At 35.5% G+C, this 20,897-nt stretch overlaps 1 protein-coding gene across 3 annotated transcripts in view; it reads right to left on the bottom strand.

The window, feature by feature from the left end:
- The window catches only part of l(2)gd1 (lethal (2) giant discs 1), a 473,445-nt gene that overhangs the window by 32,193 nt on the left and 420,355 nt on the right, over window positions 1–20,897 (bottom strand). The gene's annotated exons all lie outside the window — the stretch shown is intronic.

Below are 20,897 nucleotides of genomic sequence, written 5' to 3'. Positions count from 1 at the left end.
TGAGAGGGGGAAACGTGTGATTTTAAATTTTGCATGGAGAAAATGGGCTCAAAGTAAAAAATATATGCATGTGTACAGAGAGAAGAGGAATTACCAAATAACAACTATACAATAACACTTGTCATTATATTTTACGCTAAGTTTTGTGCAGAGGACAAATGTTATGTCACTTAGTCCCAACAGGACAAAAATCTTTCAACAAGAGGTATCCCTGAAAATAATAACTACAATAAACGGATATAATAAGAAACACATAACACAGTAAATTGTTTAAGAAAGATAAAAAATTAGATACAAATATTCAAGTTTAAGTTTTTAAAACAATAATCAGCATGAATGCGTAACTGAAAATTCAAAAATAAAATAAAATAAAATAAAATAATAATAATGACAATGCAAGCATGTTATAGAGAGTGGTATTTTTATTTGTGGCACCGCTAGCTGAAAAATTATTGCACTATTAGCATTCTCTCTCTCTCTCTCTCTATCTATCTATGTATATTTATATTCTCTTTGACAGTGGGTGGATAGGGATGCAATACATAGTGGGGAGCATGACTTTGTAAAGGTAGGTCCTGTCATAGTAAAGTATTCACATTGTATAATAAAGTGACAACAGAATTGGATAAAGCTAATAGCTACACCATGATACTGCTGGACTTTTCAAACGAGTCCGACAGAATACCACACGGAAAACTATTGGATATAAAGCTAGTAGAATAAATGGGGATGGCTGACAGACACCAAAGAGTAGTATAAGGTGGAGTGGAATCTAGGGGAATAATGATGACTAGTGGAGTACATCAGGGTTCAGTACTACTGCCACTACTCTTTAATTTATATATCAATGACATAGGGAAAGATTTAAGAAGGGATATTCAGTTGCCTGCTGATGATGCAAAATTGACGAGGACAATAGTTGATAAAGGTGATGTAGATATCATGCGGGATGATTTAAATAAATTGGCATTGTGGGCAAAGGATAATGACTGTCAATTTAATCTTGCAAAATATAAGGTTATGCACTTCAGGTTGAAAAGGTTGCATATGGCATATGATATTGATGGTATTGGATTGCAGGAAATCAATGAGGCTAGGGACTTGGTGATAATGGTGGAAAAATAGTTGAAGTTCAGAGGGCATATTCCAAAAGTTAGTAAAATAGCTCAATGAATTACTTTGATATTAAAAAAACACGCTAACAAGTAAAGATGAGGAAGTTATTATCCCCTCTTTATAAGACTACATCCTGACTACTGCACACAGATTTGGTCACCTAGGTTTCTTGGGGACCAGGAGGTGGTTGAGAGGATTCAGAGAGATGAATGACCAAGATGGTGACAGATCTGTAGAATAATCCCTATGCGGTCAGGTTGAATATTTGTGGGTTACAAAGTTTGGTTGATAGGTGGAGGAGAGGAGACATGTTAGAAACTTTTAAGATATTAAATGGGTTTTATAAAATTGATGCAAGTGAAAATTTTTAATATATAACAAATAAGTCAGAGAACTACGGGCCACCTGTGGAACTTGTGTAAGTGTATAAGTGTGGTTAGTAGGGAGTGTGCGGACCAGATTTTTTGTGTAGAGAGTGAGTGGAATGGATTTCCAGAATTGGTTGTGAATTTCCTGATGGTGAATGGTTTCAAGGAGAGGTACGCCAGGATTTTGTTTATAATGGTTAATCTGGGTCTCCCATGATGAGTCTCTGGACTCCATGGACATGCTGTAAAATAATAGTAATTATAATAATAATATTCTCTCTCTCTCTCTCTCTCTCTATATATATATATATATATATACAGAAATCCCTCAATTAATGTCCTAATGCGTTCTTTAAAACAGGCGTATTAATCGAAAATGCACTAATCGAATATAATAACCTATGAGAAAAAGTATAATTCATTCCTCATTTCTTTTTTGAACTTTAATTTTTTTATAAAAGAATTAAGGTATGTCTCAAGGCCTAGTTAAAGGAAAATCATGAAGCTGAAAGACAATAAAACGTATTCAGAATATAAATTTTATTATTCTACTTCTTAACAAAGAATTTCAATTCTTTGTTAAGAAGTAGAATAATTTCAATTAAATTTCATTTCAATACCGTATTGAAAATTTTCAATACGGTATGGCCCTATTGCCTCTTCTACTCTTCTGCAAATTTTACTGCTTCTCTCTTCATCAGGGTCACCCTCTAAGCATTGCACTTAAAAACTTTGATTGTACGAAAAATATTTTAAAATTGTTTCTGTGAAATCTCTTTTGGCTGACTATCAGTGGTTAAATTTTCTTCATATTCTTCGGGATCTTCCCGCTGTGCATCTAAATTTAGCAGGTTGGAATCACTCAATTCTTCAGAATGAGATTTAATTAACTCTTGGACGTTATCATTGTCAATCTCATCAAAACCCAGTTCACGCCCGATGTTGGCAATTTCCTCAAAAACATTATCCATTTCATTTGAAAAGTTTCCAAAATCTTTTGCACAATGTGGAAGAATGTGCTTCCAAATGGCTCGCATATTGCTAGCAGTAATTTCTTTCCAAGATTGATGAATATTTTCAATAGCAGATTTAACATTAAATTTCTTCCAGAATTCTACTAATGTCATAGAGTTCTCACCAGATGTTGCTTCTATTGCGTTTAAATGTTCTTCTTAGCCCTGTAATAATCCACTGGTCCATAGGTTGCATGAGAGAAGTTGTATTTGGAAGTAAATATTTGGAACATAGTATACATAGCATACATGGAAGTAGTGTAGTATGCCATTAAAAATAACTTTGTAAAATGTTTTAAATCGGTAACAAAATTATTTCATTCTGGTGAGTGATTTTTTAAAATAGTTAGCCATAAAAATGTATAGATAGAAAATTTTTAAAATCTGTAACATTTATTTTTACAATGTATATAGGTGCACTAATCGAATATGGGTATCGAAAAAAATGCATTAATCGAAAACTCACTATTCAGGGGCGCATTAATGGAGGGATTACTGTGTGTGTGTGTGTGTGTGTGTATATACACAGAGCCAGCGCTAGGGTCTTTGCCGCCCACATGCGTCTATCTAAGCGCCCCTGTAATGATCCGGGAGTGTGTGTGGTTCTTTTACGATAATAAAAATTTAAATTATTTGAAATTTCTTAAATAAATTTTTTGACAGAACAGCCACACGTTGGTTTGCTAAATGTAATGAACCAGGGTTGTTGACTAGACAGGATAATTGATAAAAACCCTAATATTCAAAAAATTCTCAAACGTTAAAGCAAATTTTGATAAAGCCACTTCACTTTAATCATTGAATATAATGATACAGGGATTATAGCCTTCTCACCAACCCGAATCGCTAACAAAATTAAAATGAAGTTAAAATTTATTTGAACTAAAATTTAAAAAATTCTTGCATTTTACAAGTTAGTAAATTCTTAGTAACGTGTAAAAATTTTTTAATAATTTTTATAAGTGGAAAACTATCTTTTAGGAAAATAAAAGAAACTCAAAATAGATGAGAAAATAAGAAAAGAATTCAGAAATAATTAGAACATTTATTCAAAAAATAACATCTTTACAGAATAACAGAAAATAAATTAAATTACATAAATATACTTGAATTTTTTTTATTAAAATTTTAAGATTTTTGATTTCATATTCACGAAATTAGAAATAATGGTCTTAACATCTAATTCCACACATATATCATTATCAATAGCTATTAACGGCAACTAACAAGCCTTTTTTGTGACATACTTGTTCTTAAGTAGGTTTTAATTAATTTCAACTTGGAAAAGGAATGTTCACTGCTCACTACACTAACAGGTAAGGTTAATAGTATTCTTAAAGCAATTGAAAAGTTAGGGAAAGATAAATTATTGGACACAATAAAATTAAGAATATCAAAAGGACTTTTAAATATTTAAATTATCCTTCCGAAAAATATCCCGGAAAGCATAACTTGTCATATAGTTCTATTGCATTTACGTCTTTATTGTCGCAGTCCTTCAAGAGAATCTAAATCGTCACAATTTTTTCATAAATCTTCGTTATTAATTTGTAGTAATCTATACAAGAAATTGAAATTATCATAATATGTTTTTAGTTGTTCAAAACGTTCTATTAACGAACACATTGCAATGTCTAGAAGTGTATAAAACACATTCACTCTAAATTTATCTTCCGGCGATCGTGGCGTTTAGTCATGATGCTCCTAGTTAAATTGTCATGTCTTCTTTCGTCGTTGAACTTCCGTACCAGTTTTAAATTCTTGTTCTCCATCCACCTCTTCACTCAGTTCTTTTGCCGTTTTAGAACTTCTTTAAAATTTGTATCTGATTGATACTCTTGTAAGAATATTTTTAAGTTTTCGATAGATTCTAAAGCAAGTGTAATGTTCATATTTTTGTCTTGAAGCATTTTACTCACAGGGTTTATTCTGTTAAGTAAATCGTGCCCAGTTATAAGAGAGCAAATAAATTCGTAGACCTTTATTTTAGCGCACAATGTTTGTGCTTCATGCTGAGTTTCTTTATTAAAATTTCAAAAAGCGCATCATAAATTTCTCCTAACTGATATCGTAGAAGGCGGATTGCATTAATTTTGCTTTCCCATCGCGTTTCTGATGGCTGTTTCAATGTTAATTTTTTTAAGAACTTTAAAAGGATTGCCCAAAGTTTGTAAGAGAATGAAAAGAAATTTTATATTTCTTCAATAATTGCAAAGAAACTAATTGTATCTGCATTCACTTTGGCTGCATTGTTAATGATTAAATTTAGAGTATGAGCAGCACATGGCACGAAAAAGCTCGAGGATTTTTGTTCAAAAGCAAAATTTGGAGCCCATATTTTTTCCCTTTCATATTTGCCCCATTGTCATACCCTTGACCTCGCATGTCTTCAATGGGAATCTTCCATTTTTTCAGTTGTTCCATTATTGTTGCACATAAGCCACGTCCTGTGGAATCTGATATATCTGCAAAACCTAAAAAGTTTTCCTTGATCTTGACAATTCCATTGTCACAGGAAACAAAGCGAATAATAATGGTCATTTGTTCTGTTTTACTTGCATCAGGTGTGCAGTCTAAAATTATGGAATAATATTTAGATTTTCGAATTGATAATAAAATTGTATCCCTGATTGCATTACTTAAAGTTTCCAATATTTCATTTGACTGTGTTTACTCAAATAGTGTACCCGATTGTTTCGTTGTAGGGCCCTTTCAACATGATTTTCCATAACACGATCAAACATAGCAAACAATTCAACTAATTTTAAGAAATTGCCACACTACATGGAAATAGATCAACAGGCACCATAGTGTGCGGAACAAATAGCCATTGTGCCTACCTTAATAATATGTAGGACTTCCTTTTGCTGCAATCACTGCAACAATCCCATGGGGCATACTTTCCAGCAAATGCACAATAGCGATCAATGGGAATTTTGGACCATTCTTCCTCTAGGCATATGAGATACTGGACTGTTGTAGGGCAGATGTCCTTTGAACTAACCTGACCCTCCAGTTCATCCCACAGATAAGAATGAGATTTATATGGTGAAGAACTTCAGCACTTCTGCTTGAAAAGTCATTTACATTTGTAGGTACTTCTACAAATAATAGGGTTGAGATCAGGGCTCTGTGGAGGCCAGTCAGTTGTAGTGATGTTCACGTTCACAAACGACGCAGTTATAGCAGCCTTATGACACGGTGCGTTGTCTTGCTGAAAGAGACAATGGTCAGTTCCGTAGAAATAGAACAAAGTAGTTCACATTGCATTGTCCAGATAAATCTCGGAGTTCAATGTTCATGGATCCACAAATAGAGGTCAAAGGCAAGACCAGGAAAACAGGACCACACCATCACACTGCCACCTCCAAAATTCACAGCTGGTTGACACTCTGGTAAGAGACATTCACTGTGCATCTGCCACATCAACAACCATCCATCTGCTTGGTAGAGGGTGTAGTGTGTGTGATTCATCACTCAACACAGCTTTCCAAGCTTCCATCTCCCAATGCACACACTCTTTGTACTACTGAAGACAATGCTGCGTTGGTTTGAGTAATGCAGGGTTTGCATATTGCAATCCTACCATTGAAACCCATGTTGTGAGCTTGGTTCTGAATGTTTTTGTGGAGAATCATGCTCCAGTCGATGCTTGGAACTTCGCATTCAGTGTAGGCTGATGAATGGCGATTTTTACATATTATCCTTCGTATCACTCTATGGTCATGTTCAGTGAGTGTAGTGGGTCCTCCACTGTGAGGCAGCACTTGAAGTTGACTCCCTGCATTTCCATCTCAGTATGGTATCACTGATTGGTGACCTGATATGGCCCAGTAAATATAAAGAAATGTATGACATTATGTGGGTTTGTAAACTGATGTTTTCTGCAGATTTTTGCAAACATTTAAATGACTTGAACCATAAACTACAGGGCTCTGGTAAGACTCTTGATGTCTTACCAGAGCCCTGTAGTTTAAGGTTTAAGTTTAAGGTAATGACATAAAGGCATTTGAATGAAACTAGGAGTTTGTAAAAGGGATGTAGATAGTGAGAGATTTAGATATTTTCCAAAACTAAAGAAATACATCAATGATCGTCAAAAGAATGACAAAACAGACCGATGTAATGCCTTCAAAAGCTATTTTTAAACATCATTGTGTCAACTGCTGAGCAGTTCTCTCTAAGATTTGTTAAGTTCAGAGAATTACAAGAGACGGCAAAATTCATTAAATTTTCAGACACTATAAAACTGGATGAATTAAACTTGCAGATGTTTTTGTGGATAAATATGGATGATTTTGAAATGCAGTTGATTGATTTTCAAAGTAGCTCAATTTGGAGGCAGAAATTTGTTGACCTCAGAGTTGACTTGGAAAATATTGTAAAGGAGCGAATAGAGATGGGAGTAACAGAGAGAAGTGCGGAAAACGAAGTACTAAGGACTTGGAATACTATTCTGGAAACTTTTGTATGTTTAAAAACCCTTGCAACAGCATTACTATCCATTTTTGCATCTACATATACTTGTGAATCAATGTTCTCAGTGATGAACTTTGTTAAGCCTCGTAATAGGAGTAGCCTTACAGATGAAACTTGTGTCTGATTGATCTTTATAAAAAAACAAAAACAAAAAATTCAGAATTATTGTTTACTCTTTTGCTGATGTTAAAAATTGTCTTTAAGTTGTGTGGCTGTATATGGCACTAGAATTACACTTAAAGGCAAATAAAAAATATCCATGCTATCAACAACAGAAGGACTTTTAAATAAAAATTCTCATTAATTTTTACAATCATTCAATTTTACATCACTTACAATAATCACTCTTACAATATTCTTTGATTTTACCACCCTAGTGTGATTTTGATTATTTGAAAAGGTTCTTCCAATAGTTAAAAGACACCAAATAATAATATGTTCCCCAAAATTTCAGTTGGTATGTGAGAAAATTTTTGCATCAAAGATTTGGTGATTTTGGCACACATGCTTAAAAAGGTTGTCCACCCCTGAACTAGAGACAATTTACTTTGTAAACAAATGAAAACACTCTACAGTTACATCTGTTTTCCAGAGTGTTGTAACAATATAGTACACACCATTTGACTACTTGTATATGGAAAATATGTGAGTTCTACATTTGATTCAATCTTTTTTTTTTTTGAGTGCTCATCAAGTAAATGCTACACCTAGGAAGAGTTAAAACTGATCTGGATAGTGATCTTTCCTATAATGCATAGTACCAAGCTGTTGGGAAATAACTATGGAAAGGATAAGTGCTATTTTATAGAGTAACTGACAATATTGACTGCATTTCAGCAGAATCCTTTTGTTCAGTTTTGATAGCTTAGTGTAACTGATAATTTTTTTTAAAATTGAATTTTAAAGCCCACATTGAAAGAAATAGAATGTGAACAAGATCGGCATGCTGTAAGGTGTGAAGATCAAATGTAATTAACAGTCACAAAGTTTTCAAGAATCGTTCATTGTTGTGAGTGCAGCATATATGAGTGGTAGAAATGTGAGGGATATGTTTGGAGAGAAACACACACAGAGAGAGAGGGTATAGGTTTGTAGAAAGTGTGATACTTTGGATTGAAAGTTATTGGTGAATGTAAAAACTGACGGATGGAATGAAAGCTAAATATCTGCAAGTGCAAAAAGACTGTACAAGTGAAAGAATGTGCAAATGAAGAAATAAAAGCAAGTGGACATGAAAGAAAGTAGGAATGAGAAAATGAAAGTGAGTGAGACTGTGGAAGCAGCAAAGAGTGAAGTTATCAGGATGCAAGATTTGGAGAATGAGTTGATTAGAATGAGAAACGAAATGAAAAATATGAACACTGAGATTAGGCATTTGGTGGAAAGGTATGAGAGAGTGTAAATGGATAGAATGAAGGAAAGTGGAGGGAAAAAAGGTGTCAAATGACTTTAGAATATCCATGTATGGAAATTATATTATTAAAGATATGGAAAATGAAAGTCCACAAAATCTGTTTTCCAGGAGGGAGGATGTGAAAATGATTACAGGTGGTTGTGGAAACTAATGATTTGGTTGGACATAAATATAATGTGAGGATGGAATCAGAAGGTTATTGAGGAGAATAAAAGAAGGCAAAGTGGGTGGAAAAGCTGTCAGTATGCCGCCAAGGTATGATGAGTTGAGACGAAGAGAAAAAATCATAAATGATATACTGGCTGAGCTGCACGAAGAGAAGGGAGTGTAGTTTGTAGATGTGTGGCATGCATTTGAGGGAAGAATAGATTTGTATAAAAGAGATTACACTTTTATACAAATAGGAGAGTGGATATTGGGAGTAGTAGTGAATGTGTATGGGGATGGTCAGCATGGGAATAGGATAGCTTTGGATGTGAGGGGGATAGTTGAGTCTGAGGAGGAATATGGGGTAAGTGGTGATAAAGGCAGCTGGGCATGGGAAGGTGTATGGAAATTATAGCCAACAGGTGGAATGAGTAGGACTGGTTATAGACCTATATGCATGTGAACTGCTGTGTTTAAGAATGAGGATAGAAAGACAAGGGGGGGAGGGGGGAGAAAGTAATTCTCATAATAGCAGGAGAGTTATATTCACATGAGATGGAGATATAAGAGGAAAATAGTGGCAAAGGTTTTGAGATAGTGTAAAAACTCGATTGTAGCTTAAATATTCCAAAGCACATTACATCGATTTTTTACTTAGGTCAAGTCCCATGAGAATGTTGTAAAAATAACTTGTTTGTCTCTGTATATTTTGTATTAGATATTTTTGTAAATAGCCCTTTAGAAATTAACTGTATATACTCCTTCAATAAGAATATTTCAGAGTGTTAAAAAACAAGGCAATGTTTTGCCGCCGGAGCTGTATGTAATAGATCTACATGGCAGCATAAGAAAGGTTGTTTATAAACTTTGTGTGTATGAGAAAGACTTACAAGCTCTGCACATAAACACCTCCAAAGTCAGTCAGAAAGGTTTAAACAACTTTCCGATGGCCGACAAATTACAATCAACAGAAAGCTCAGAAGAGAACAAAGAGCTGACCGAACTTGAAACTTAAGATGAAAGAATCATGCCGAATTCTTCGGGGGGTTACAAGCCTCAGAGAAGGATAATAAAAAGGGACTGAGACAAGCATAAAGGGCTTCTTGGTTCGAGATGTCGCTAGAGAGAGACGACTTCCAGGCCAGAGAGAGAGGGCTTCGAGACGTTGCCGAAGAAGGAAAGGCTTCTAGTCATTGCCAGAGAGAGGGAACAAATTCGGGAGTCCATAAGAGAGAGTCAGTTGGCGGCAATTACAGTTTCTTAGAAGTGGGAGTTCAAGCTATTGGAGACGGCAGTTGTCCAGGCATTTTTGGCGAGCCAATGCAGAGGAGAAAAGGCGATGTAAATTACCCGAAGTGGCTTCGCTCGGAAGTTTTTCTTTTCACCGTGGGATAACAACCTTTTGCTGGTCATAGTTCACACCCCACTACTTTTCCGTCGAAATATATTACTGAAGCCAGACATTCCTGAGGAAGCTCAAGATCTGAGAATGAAAGAAATGCCATAAGACTGTAGTGAGACTTTTGACTGAATGTGTGATGCAGAGTCTTTTGTGTGTTAAAACCTTTTGTATATTCCCTCTCATAGTAGATTGTAGATGGACTTTTAAGAGATTGTTCAATAGTAGTAAGAATTGTCATTAAGAGAATTGATTGGCATATTGGAAGTTGATATAAAATTTGTAAAGATAACTTAACAGAGAGTTAGCTAACCGTTTTGCAAGTAACTAGAAGTTTAATAAGTTGAATTTGTAAGCGGAGAGTAAATAAGATTGTGAGTTAAAGAAGTTAATTAGTGTTAAAGTAAATAGGTTATAATTTATGCTAAAGATTTTATAAATGGATAAAGAAAGCAATCTCCCTAATGTTTAAATTCATGTATATTTCATAGTAATGTAAATAAATTGTTTTGTTCTTTTTTGTTAAAAGAGTGCTGCCTGTTAGTTTATTTTTACAACTGCACTATTCCTAAATAAATCGGACTTGTGAGCGGAAAACTAAGTGATATAACCGAAGCGTAAAGTTAAGCAAAAGTATAGACCACGACTGTTTGTGTAAAGTTTCATTGAAGGAATTTGTGTTAGAGAGAGAAATCTGCTGGCCGTATTATTGAGTTTTATGCTAATTAAATGATATTAGTGGCACAGTCTAAATTAAATAAATTTTCTAGTATCTCAGGCATAAGACTAGTAGTGTGAAGGGTAGATAAACATAGTACGTAATAATATAAGCAAGAAAGATTCAGAGCAAGAGAAAGCGCACACAGCTAAATTAGAATAACGGCATATAAAGATATAGATAATATATAGAAAGTATAGAGCAAAAGACATTACAAGTAATAAATAAATAATAACAAAATATTATTACAAAGGCGCAGTAATTCATTTACAATAGTATTGTGAGCTGGAGGTTGACAGGAAGACATATTTAGTGGGATGTTGCTTTAGACCAGGGAATGTGGAAGGTGGTGATGAAGAAATGTATCGATAACATATGTTAGTGAACAAGGGAAGGATAATACGAAAGTTATTTGAAATTTGGTAAAAAAATAAGTTAAACACATTTTTTTGGAAAAAATCACCTTTATTTCTCAACATAGTCTCCATCGAGATCTACACATTTGGTCCAGCGAGTTTCCAATTTTTTCATCCCATCTAAAAAGTAGGATTTGTCAAATTGTGCAAAATAGTCATTGACAGCCTTGATGACATCCTCGTTCAAAGAAAATTTTTTCCCACTCAGCCAAATTTTTAAGTTTGGGAACAAGAATAAGTCACATGGGGTCAAATCTGGAGAATACAGTGGATGTGGAACCAATTCGAACTTCAATTCATACAATTTTGCCATTGTAATGGCTGATGTGTGGGACGGTGCATTGTCTTGACGAAAGAGCTTTTTTTTCTGTGCCAATCTTGCCGTTTTTCTTCTTTTAAACTGTCTAACAATGATGCATAATCTATCTATCCCAATGGCTTTAACAGGCCTTTAAGGCCCACAACCTTCCAAGCATGCTTGGATTTCGTAACCGAAATACGAGGATAGAATGGTCACTCCTATGCCTCAAGGTATTCTTGGCTGTATCCCTGTGTGTTCAAGGGGCCGGTTTGCCTGCTTGCGGGATGAAAAACACCAGATAAACTGGCGGAAAAAACCCTACTGCCCGCGCCCAAGACCGGCTAACTTGGCTATGGCTGAGGAAGATCCTTCAGCTCCTCACGTCTCCGACGGGAATCGAACCTAGGACACTCCTTCCCCAGGCATATGGTTGCGAAGCGCAAAGCCACTAGATGCATAATGAACTTCTCTTATTGTCTTACTCTTTCTCAAATAGTCTATCATGATAGTTCCTTGGGAATCCCAAAAAAACGGAGGCCATCACCTTCCCAGCCGACAAAACAGTCTTCGCTTTTTTCGGTGCTCTTTCACCAGGCGCTGTCCACTGTTTTGACTGCTGCTTGGACTCAGGTGTGTAGTGGTGGATCCAAGTTTCATCTACTGTCATGAATCAACACAAAATGTCCTGCGAATTGCGATTAAACATTGCTGAACACTGCGCTGAAATGTATTTTCACATTTATTTTTGATCGACAACCAACAATCGCAGCACCCATCATACACACAGCTTTTTCATGTGCAATTTTCGTGCAGGATATTATACACCATTCAACTGAGATGCCTACAATCTCAGCAATCTCACGCACTTTCACTCGGTGGGCCTCCATGACGATACCATGGATTTTGTCAATCATTTCCTTCATAGTGAGCTCAGTCAGGCATCTGGAGCGCACTTCATCTTTGATGGCCTCATGAACACGTTTAAATTCATTTATCCAAAAATAAATAGTCTTTAATGCTGGTGCAGAGTCCCCATGAACTGCATCCAACTCGGCTTTGATCTGTGCGGCAGTTCACTTCTTCAAATAAAAGTGTTTTATCACTGCATGAAACTCGTTTTTCTCCGTTTTTATGAAAAACGCAAACATGGTCATTTTAAATGTTTGCCAAACGAGAACTACACATCGCACATGGCTAAAATTTTGCCAGGGGTCATGAAAAAGATCATACGTGCCGACACTGGTATGTATGAATGAATTGTATTACTGTCTATTGGAAATTTACCAAACTTTTCAAACAACCCTCATATATCAAGCAATTCCAATTTTGGTAACATACATTGAAATGAAGAGATATCACTCGAGAATAAAGAAAATGAATTTGAGTTCTTGAAAGACAACTATCTTGGGCAGTATGTAAAGGAGGGCATGTGAAGTTTGTCTTAGATTCGATGATTTTGTCAGAGGCAGGGCTGGTTTCATGAGTGTGTGTGACAGAACTTGTGCTTTGTACAGAATATAAATATGAAACATTCATATTTATTATTCATATTCAGATTTAATATGGAATTTACTAAATTATATATTAAATCTGGTAATTATTTTACAAAGGAAATGCAATAATGAAGATATAATTACAGAGCTCACAGATTGGTGTTGCTGTTGCCAGACAATCATGGAAATAACCACTGGTTTATATGCATATATTCTTGTGACTGGTATTAATTCTGTTCTGAATCATATCTTTGTGAGCTTCAGAAAAGAGTTGCTTGGAGTGCTATTCTTGCATTTCTTATATCAGTTTTCTTGTAATTAAAAATGTCTTTGAATAAAAAACCAATTGTCAAACATCCCATTGGGAAAAGTACTGAAAGTTATAATTTAAAAAAATTATCTGAAATTTATCCTAATGTTATAACTTATGAAATACTATAAACCAACCCAGTGATAGTTGCATCTGCAGAAAGATCTTTATCTAATTTAAAACTAATCAAAAATTATTTCAGATCATGCATTTGTCAGGAAGGTTTGCATTGCTTGTATCAATTAAAAATGAAATAGCTAAAATTAAAATTTTGAGGACATAAGAAATGACTGTCAAAAAAAAAAGGAGTAAAGCTATGTAAAACTGCAAACTTTTTTTTTTTGCAAGTTTTAACATATAAAAATTTAATAAATATATTTTTGCATCTACACCCACATAAAGACATTTGGGGCTCTGCATTTGTATTTTGCACAGGGCCCCACAAAATAAGGCATCAGTCCTAATAAGAGGAGGAAGTTATTGTGAGTAGGATTTCACATTTCCCTCTAGTTAGTGAGATGGATCAAGAAGTGATCACCTGAGTGGAGGCTAGCCATGTGAAGACTTCTGTGAGGAAAGGATATAAGTGAAACTAAAGGCCAGTGATTATGAAACGCTTAGGAAACAGCTTAGAGTTATAACGTGGAATGAGGAGTTAAGTGGGAAGAAGATATATGTTGCTATGGCACCGACTAAGAGATATTTAACAACATAAGGCTGAATAAGGTAGGTGTAAAATAAAGTACGATGAAAGAAGGGATTAAGCATGAAACCTGGAAGAAGGCAGCACAAGATGAATAATGGTAATAAGCAGTTGCACAAAGGATGTAAAAAACAGACCAGGAAGGTGACTAGTTGGTAAGGGTAGGAAGAATGCAGCATAAACAAAAACTATCAAATTGGGCCAAGAAAAATCTTAGTGTTTTTTAATCTGGTAAGTAGAAGGCAGAATGATTAATGCAAGACAATGTTAATAAGATGAAATGGTAGATTGTTAACTGCTGCAGAGGACACAGATGATGAATTCGGTGAACATTTCATCAGAGTGTTTCATCCTCATCAGCATGAAATCATGAGAAGCCCAAGTTTTGAGGAAATGGGAGAAGATGGCTTATGGGTGAGCAAGAAAAAGGTACATGAGGAGTTAAGTAAGCTTGATGTCAATGAGGCAATAGGGCTTAATGACATATCACCACAAGTTAAGTGAATGTTTCAGGGAGTTGGTTTCAGCCTTGGCTACCTTACCTGTTTAATAAGAGTCTTACAACAGCACAAGTAGCATAGGAGTGGAAGGAAGATAAAGTTGTTGTGATTATAAGGCTGTGGATACAAATTATACACCAATCTGTATATCTGGAGTTGTAGTTAAGATGTTAGGAGAGGTTGGTGAGAGCTAGGATACAGAAATGAGCTGATAGCAGTAGTCTCTGTGATTGTCAGCATGTGTATGTTAAAGGGTAGTCATATTTTATAAATTTCATTGTGTACTAAACAAGGTGATGAATGTATTGAACAGGGGAGATGCATATACAGTGATATATTTAGATTTTTGCAAAGGATTTTGATCACATGACAGCTGGTAACTAAATTGAACCAGATAGGATTTGATAATAGACTAGTGAGTTATATCAGTAACTGACTGTCAGATAGGTATCTGACAGCCATTAGGCATTATTAGAAAGTTGTATATGGCAGTGCAGTATTCTGAAAGAGGAAATCAGAGGGTAGTCACTAGTGGTATGCCACAGAGGTCTATATAAGGGCCATTAATATACAAACTGAATGAATTGGAATGGGTTTTAACTTGTGATATTCAACTGTTTACAGATGATGCAAAATTAGGAAGAGCAATGCACAGTCAAGTAGATGTTATGGCCTTACAGGACTTGAATAGATTGCATGAATGGGCTGTTAAGTGGAACTGAGAATGCAATGTTGCAAAGTGTAAGGTTTTGAAATTTGATAAGTAATGATGGGATGCACAGTACACTTGGTGGGGAAACTTTAAAGAAAGTAAAAGATATTAGAGATGTAGGAGTGGTAAACAACGTCACTCCTGAACTTGGGGCTCTTCCTGAAATTCAGGGATCATATTTCACAAGTTCTGAAGTTGACACATCCGATTGTGACAATGATGAGGAAGACCCTGATGTGCAGAAATAAAGAGGCTATGGTTCTTCTATATAAAGCTTCGACCAGGTCTCACATGGATTACTGTATATTTGGTCTTATTGGCCTGGATCTCACACAAAACTGCTTCAAATGCACAGCCACCCTCCTACCTATCTTCCCATCCTATCTTCCATGAAAATATTAAATGCTTCACAGTCTATCCCTTAACTCGATGATTTGCTATTAGCCACTGGGTTTTCATGATGATGTATTAGAAAGGATCCATAAAAGATTCACTAAAGTGGTAACTGGTCTTTGGAATGTGAGGTATGAAGACAGATTGAGGGAATGCAATTTGCAAAGCTTTGTGAAAAAACTTAAGGAATTAAGTTGGAAGCAGGTGAGTTTGTGTGAAGGCACCCATGAGGCGAGTGAGTGTGAGAACAACCAAGCGTGGAGTCTGGTATCTCAAACAAAAATATTGAAGAGGGTAGTCAATTCAGGAAGTAAGGGTGATTGAGGAACCTAAAGGGATGTTTCAGTTTCTATATACTAAAGCCAGAAGTATCAAGAACAAGAGGGAGGAGTTTTTGGCATTGGTTAGTGCAACCTCACCAATCATTTGCTATTAGCCAAGACTCACTAATGTAAACATTAGTGAGTCTTGGCTAATAGCAAATGATGGAGTTAAGAGATAGACTGTGAAGCATTTAGTATTTTCCGGGAAGATAGAAAAGATAGGATGGGAAGATAGGTAGGAGGGTGGCTGTTCATTTGAAGCAGTTCTGTGTGAGATCCAGGCCAGTAAGATCAAATATACAGTTGGTTGTTGTTATAGGTTGTGGGGGGGGGGGGGGCATGGAAGATCGGGGAGATATGCATTGGCAAATTAGTACAATAAGTGCAGGTTGAGGGATTATTATGCAGGACTTCAACTATAGAGATATAAATCGAAGGAAGAAAGATCATATGCCATGAAGGAAAAAGAATTTAGACTAGGCTCCTTAAGTCTCAGGTCTAGTGGAGTTCCAAGGGAATGAAAAGAGGGCAAAATAATTTGCTTGCATAAGGGAGGTTCTAAGAGTGCAGTAGCAAATTATAGACCAATCAGTATCTTGGGTGTCATGGTAAAAGTACTGGAAAAATTGGCCAAAAAGAGAATCCAAGAATAGGTGAATAAGAATATGACACTGTATGAGGGGGCAGCATAGCTTTGCGAAGGGTCACTCATGTGTTAGTAATTTACTAATTTTTTATAATAGAGTCACAACTGAGTTGGATAAAAGAAATGGCTATATGATGTTTCTGCTGGATTATGCAAAGGCATTGACAGAATACCACATGGAACTCTGTTAAGCATATTAGAACAAATGGGAATGGACATGACACTGGTCATGTGAATAAGATGGTGGCTGCTGGACAGATACCAAAAAGGGGTATAATGACCTATGGAATGTGGAAACCCTTAATCTACCTATGAGGATAGATTGAGGGTTTGTTGCAGAAGTTGGTTGAAAGGAGAAAAATAGGGGTTATAATAGAAACATTTAAGTTGCTTAAAGCATTTTACAGGCTTGATGCAGGGGAAATGTTTCCGCACTTGGCTAGAGGGACCAGAACAAGAGGTCATCCCTGGAAGTTGAATAAAAATGTGATTAGTAGGAGGTTGGAAGACTATATTTTTTGCTTGGAGAGTTGTGAATGAGTGGAATGATTTTGATCTCCTGCAACGAGAATTCAGACTCCATGAAGGTGCCCATACAATGATGCACAAATTTTGTTTGCTTACACTTGGGTAAAGGATTAAACAAGAATATAATTTCTTGTCAAGTATAATAGAATCGAGTGAACTTGAAGTCTTTTAGCTAGGATAGATGAGAGGAGCTGCAGTTTTAATATTAATGCAAGGTGCTACACTTTGGGATGCACAGATATAAAGCTACATACTGCATGAGTGGAGAGGTGCTTCGGGATCTTGGAGATGATTGCAGACAGTGGACTAAAGTTCTGAGGTCACACTGCAAGTATCGCAAAGATTGCACTACTACTACTACTACTACTGTGATAAAAAGTACACTGACATGTAATGATAAGTTGTTGGAGAAGCTTGTGAGAACTAGAATCCAGAGTTGGGTTGACAACAATGGTATTATCTTTGATGGACAGCATGAATTTTCTAAAGTGAGGTTATGTTTTAGTAATCTAATTACTTTTTACAATAAAGTGACTGCTTCCTTGGACAGAGGAGAAGGATACACAGTAATATACTTGAATTTCGCAAATGCTTTTGACAGAGTACCTCATGATAAGTTGACAGTCAAACTAGATCAGATGGGGTTGGATGTTAGATTAGTGCATTGGATTGCAGACTGGTTATCTGATAGGTATCAACAAGTTGTGTATGGGGGGTGCGATATCCAGGAAAAGGACAGTCACTAGTGGAGTGCCTCAGGGGTCTGTTTTAGAGCCATTGTATATTAATGATATTGGCAAAGATTTGGATGGAGATATTCAGTTGTTTGCAGGTGATGCAAAGTTGGGACGAACCATAAAGAGTAGTGAAGATGTTGTGGCCTTACAAGAAGACTTGAATAAATTGAGTGATTGGGCATGGAAATGGGGATGTGAGTTCAATGTTGCAAAATGTAAGGTTTTAAAATTTGGAAAACAAAGATGGGATGCAAAATTTATGCTTTGTGAGAATATATTGTTGGAGGTAGAGGAAATAAGAGATCTGGGGGTGATAGTGGATAAGGATCTGAAATTTAGGGGACACATTGCCAAAATTGTGAAGACAACACAAAGGCTTCTGGGAATGATGCAGAGGACACTGACATGTAGAAGCAGGGAGATTCTTGTTCCGTTGTATAAGTCTTTGATTAGGCCTCACATGGACTATTGTGCCCAGATTTGGTCACCGGGTTTTCAGAAGGATGAAGAGATGTTGAAAAGGGTCCAAAGGCGACTGACTAAGGTAGTTTCTGACCTCTGGAATGTCGAGTATGAGGAAAGATTGAGAAGATGTAATTTGCAGAGTCTGGTGGAGAGGAGGAAGAGGGGAGATATGATGGAGACCTACAAGTTGGTAAGGGGTTGTTATAGGATCAATGCTGGAGAAGTTTTACAGAGAATAGTGGGAGATCAGGGGAGAACCAGAGGTCATCCCTGGAAACATCTATAAAGAGGGTGTGAGTAGGGGAGTGAGAGGCAGGTTTTTTTCGTGCAGAGTTGTGAATGATTGGAATGCCTTGCCTGAGAGTGTGATGTCTGCAAGGAGTTTGAGTGTGTTTAAGACATGGTATGATGAGATGTGTGTGTGATAAAAGGACCTCCCAGATGAGTCTTTGACTCCATGAGATCTTGGGGTAATAATAATAGTAATAATAATAATAATAATAACTATTTTGCTTGCATAACAGTTGGGAAATTTTATCTATAAAGCACGTGATTTCGCGTGTTGGCGACCAATTCATACGTCCTTCATTTCTTTCTCCCCTTCAATGATAAAGTCCACGAGTTAATTAAATCTCATTCTGAAGAATTGAGTGATTCCGACCTGCTAAATTTAGATGCACAGTGGGAAGATACCGAAGAATATGAAGAAAATTTAACCACTGATAGTCAGCAAAAAGAGATTTCACAGAAACAATTTTAAAATATTTTCCGTACAATCGAAGTTTTTAAGCAGCAATGCTTAGAGGCTGACCCTGATGAAGAGAGAAGCAGTAAAATCTGCAGAAGAAGCAATAATGCCATACCGTCGGTTGTATGAAAAAAAAAAAAAAAAAATGCCCGCCAAACTAGGTTAGCTCAATTCTTTGTTAAGAAGTAGAATAATAAAATTTATACTCTGAATATGTTTTATTGTCTTTCAGCTTCATGGTTTCCTTTAACTAGGTCCTAAGATGCCTTAATTCTTTTATAAAAAAATTAAGGTTTCAAAAAAGAAATTTGAGGAACGAATTATACATTTTCCCATAGGTTATTATATTCGATTAGTGTGTTTTCGATTAATGCACCTGGTTTAAAGAACGCATTAGCCACACTAATCGAGGGATTGCTGTATTACATCAGATCTCCAAAAAGAACGCATTTTTTTTTATTCTTATGTCAGCCTTCTTGCTAATGACTTTTAACCTCTTTCCGATTGGTACCTTCAGTGGAACCACAGGCACAGATAGGGCTTATTGTTCCACTTCCCATTTTGAATTGAAATTGGCTTCATTCAAGATGTTTTTCTTTGTAACGCTATACCTGATTGTGTTGCCTAAATAAATCACCTTAAACTTATTATTTAAAAATATCTCAACTGCTACTATATTTCAAGCTCATGAAATCATAATTTCTATCCCTCCCCCCATTGGTATCTCTTATTGCAGTAGATATGTTCATGATGGTCTATATATTGGTAGTGAATATGGCATTAAAAAATTACTGCATCTTTTAAACATCTTTAGCCACAGATTGCAGTTATTGATTGAACATAAGAAAGATAAATTGAAAATTTTTCTTAAAAAAAATTAACCTTAACTAGATCTGCTCATCATATTAACACTAAAGTACACCACAAACCTACATATAACGCCAATTACTTGCACTTTTCTTCTTATCACCCTTACTATATAAAAAAATTTGTCATATTAACACAATCTATCAGTGCATACATTTACTCATCATTTATCATGGCTTTAAAACAAGGAACTGCACACTTCAAAGATATTTTCCATCTTTGTCAATATCCTCTATAACTAATAAGCTGTGTTATCCAGTCAGCCCAAAATCATATTTTTACCTTCCAAAATAAAATATCAAAACCCTTGACAATAATCTTAAAATTCCCATATATATACAAAACATCTACAAGGCCATCCATCACATCTTTAAATATTTAAAGCAAGTTTTCACCACTAATATATTAACTACAGAACTTATTAAAACATAAAACCAGATTAAAATCCTCTGGCTTATTATCATGGCATAATGTATATAAATTTAATTGTTAATCTGGCTGCAACATTTTTTTACACTGGATCCACCATCGTACATAATTAAACATTACTGTGATTGTAATATTCATATATCTGACTGTTTACATCCTATAGCAAAGAAACACACAAACAAAAAATGAAAACAATATCAACAGAATCTCACCACTGAAATATCACCACATGCTATACAATCCAAATACATCCCTCAGTGAGATTACCATTATTAATTTCCAAGATAGCATAAGCAAATTACAATGATCTGAATGGATTGCTATAAGAAATGACCAATACATCATAAACATAAAAAAAGATCCTACTTAATCACAACCTCACAGCAGTTAAATAAAATAATTATTTCCTGTTCTCAAACCAACTCGATTCCATTAACTTCTTTATTCCATTAACACCATGTGACCAGCACATAGCAAGTTTTCACATTCTTGACTATCTAATGTCAGTTTCTTTACAATGGCCAGCATACATCATATCACTGACTTGTGATGTATTAGAATTTTTAATTCTTACACCCATATCTTTTTAAATTCATACTTTTTTTCTTTTGAGTCATTACCTTTTATCACTTTATTTATTATTGTTTAATTCTTGCCATCTTATCTAATTCA

This window comes from Typopeltis vanoorti, chromosome 4 (genome assembly GCF_054136105.1).
Source record: "Typopeltis vanoorti isolate ZY-2024b chromosome 4, IOZ_Tvanoo_1.0, whole genome shotgun sequence".
Lineage (NCBI taxonomy): Eukaryota > Metazoa > Arthropoda > Arachnida > Uropygi > Thelyphonidae > Typopeltis > Typopeltis vanoorti.
Note: the sequence above shows the minus strand (reverse complement) of the source record. Positions and strands in the feature narration are given on the sequence as shown.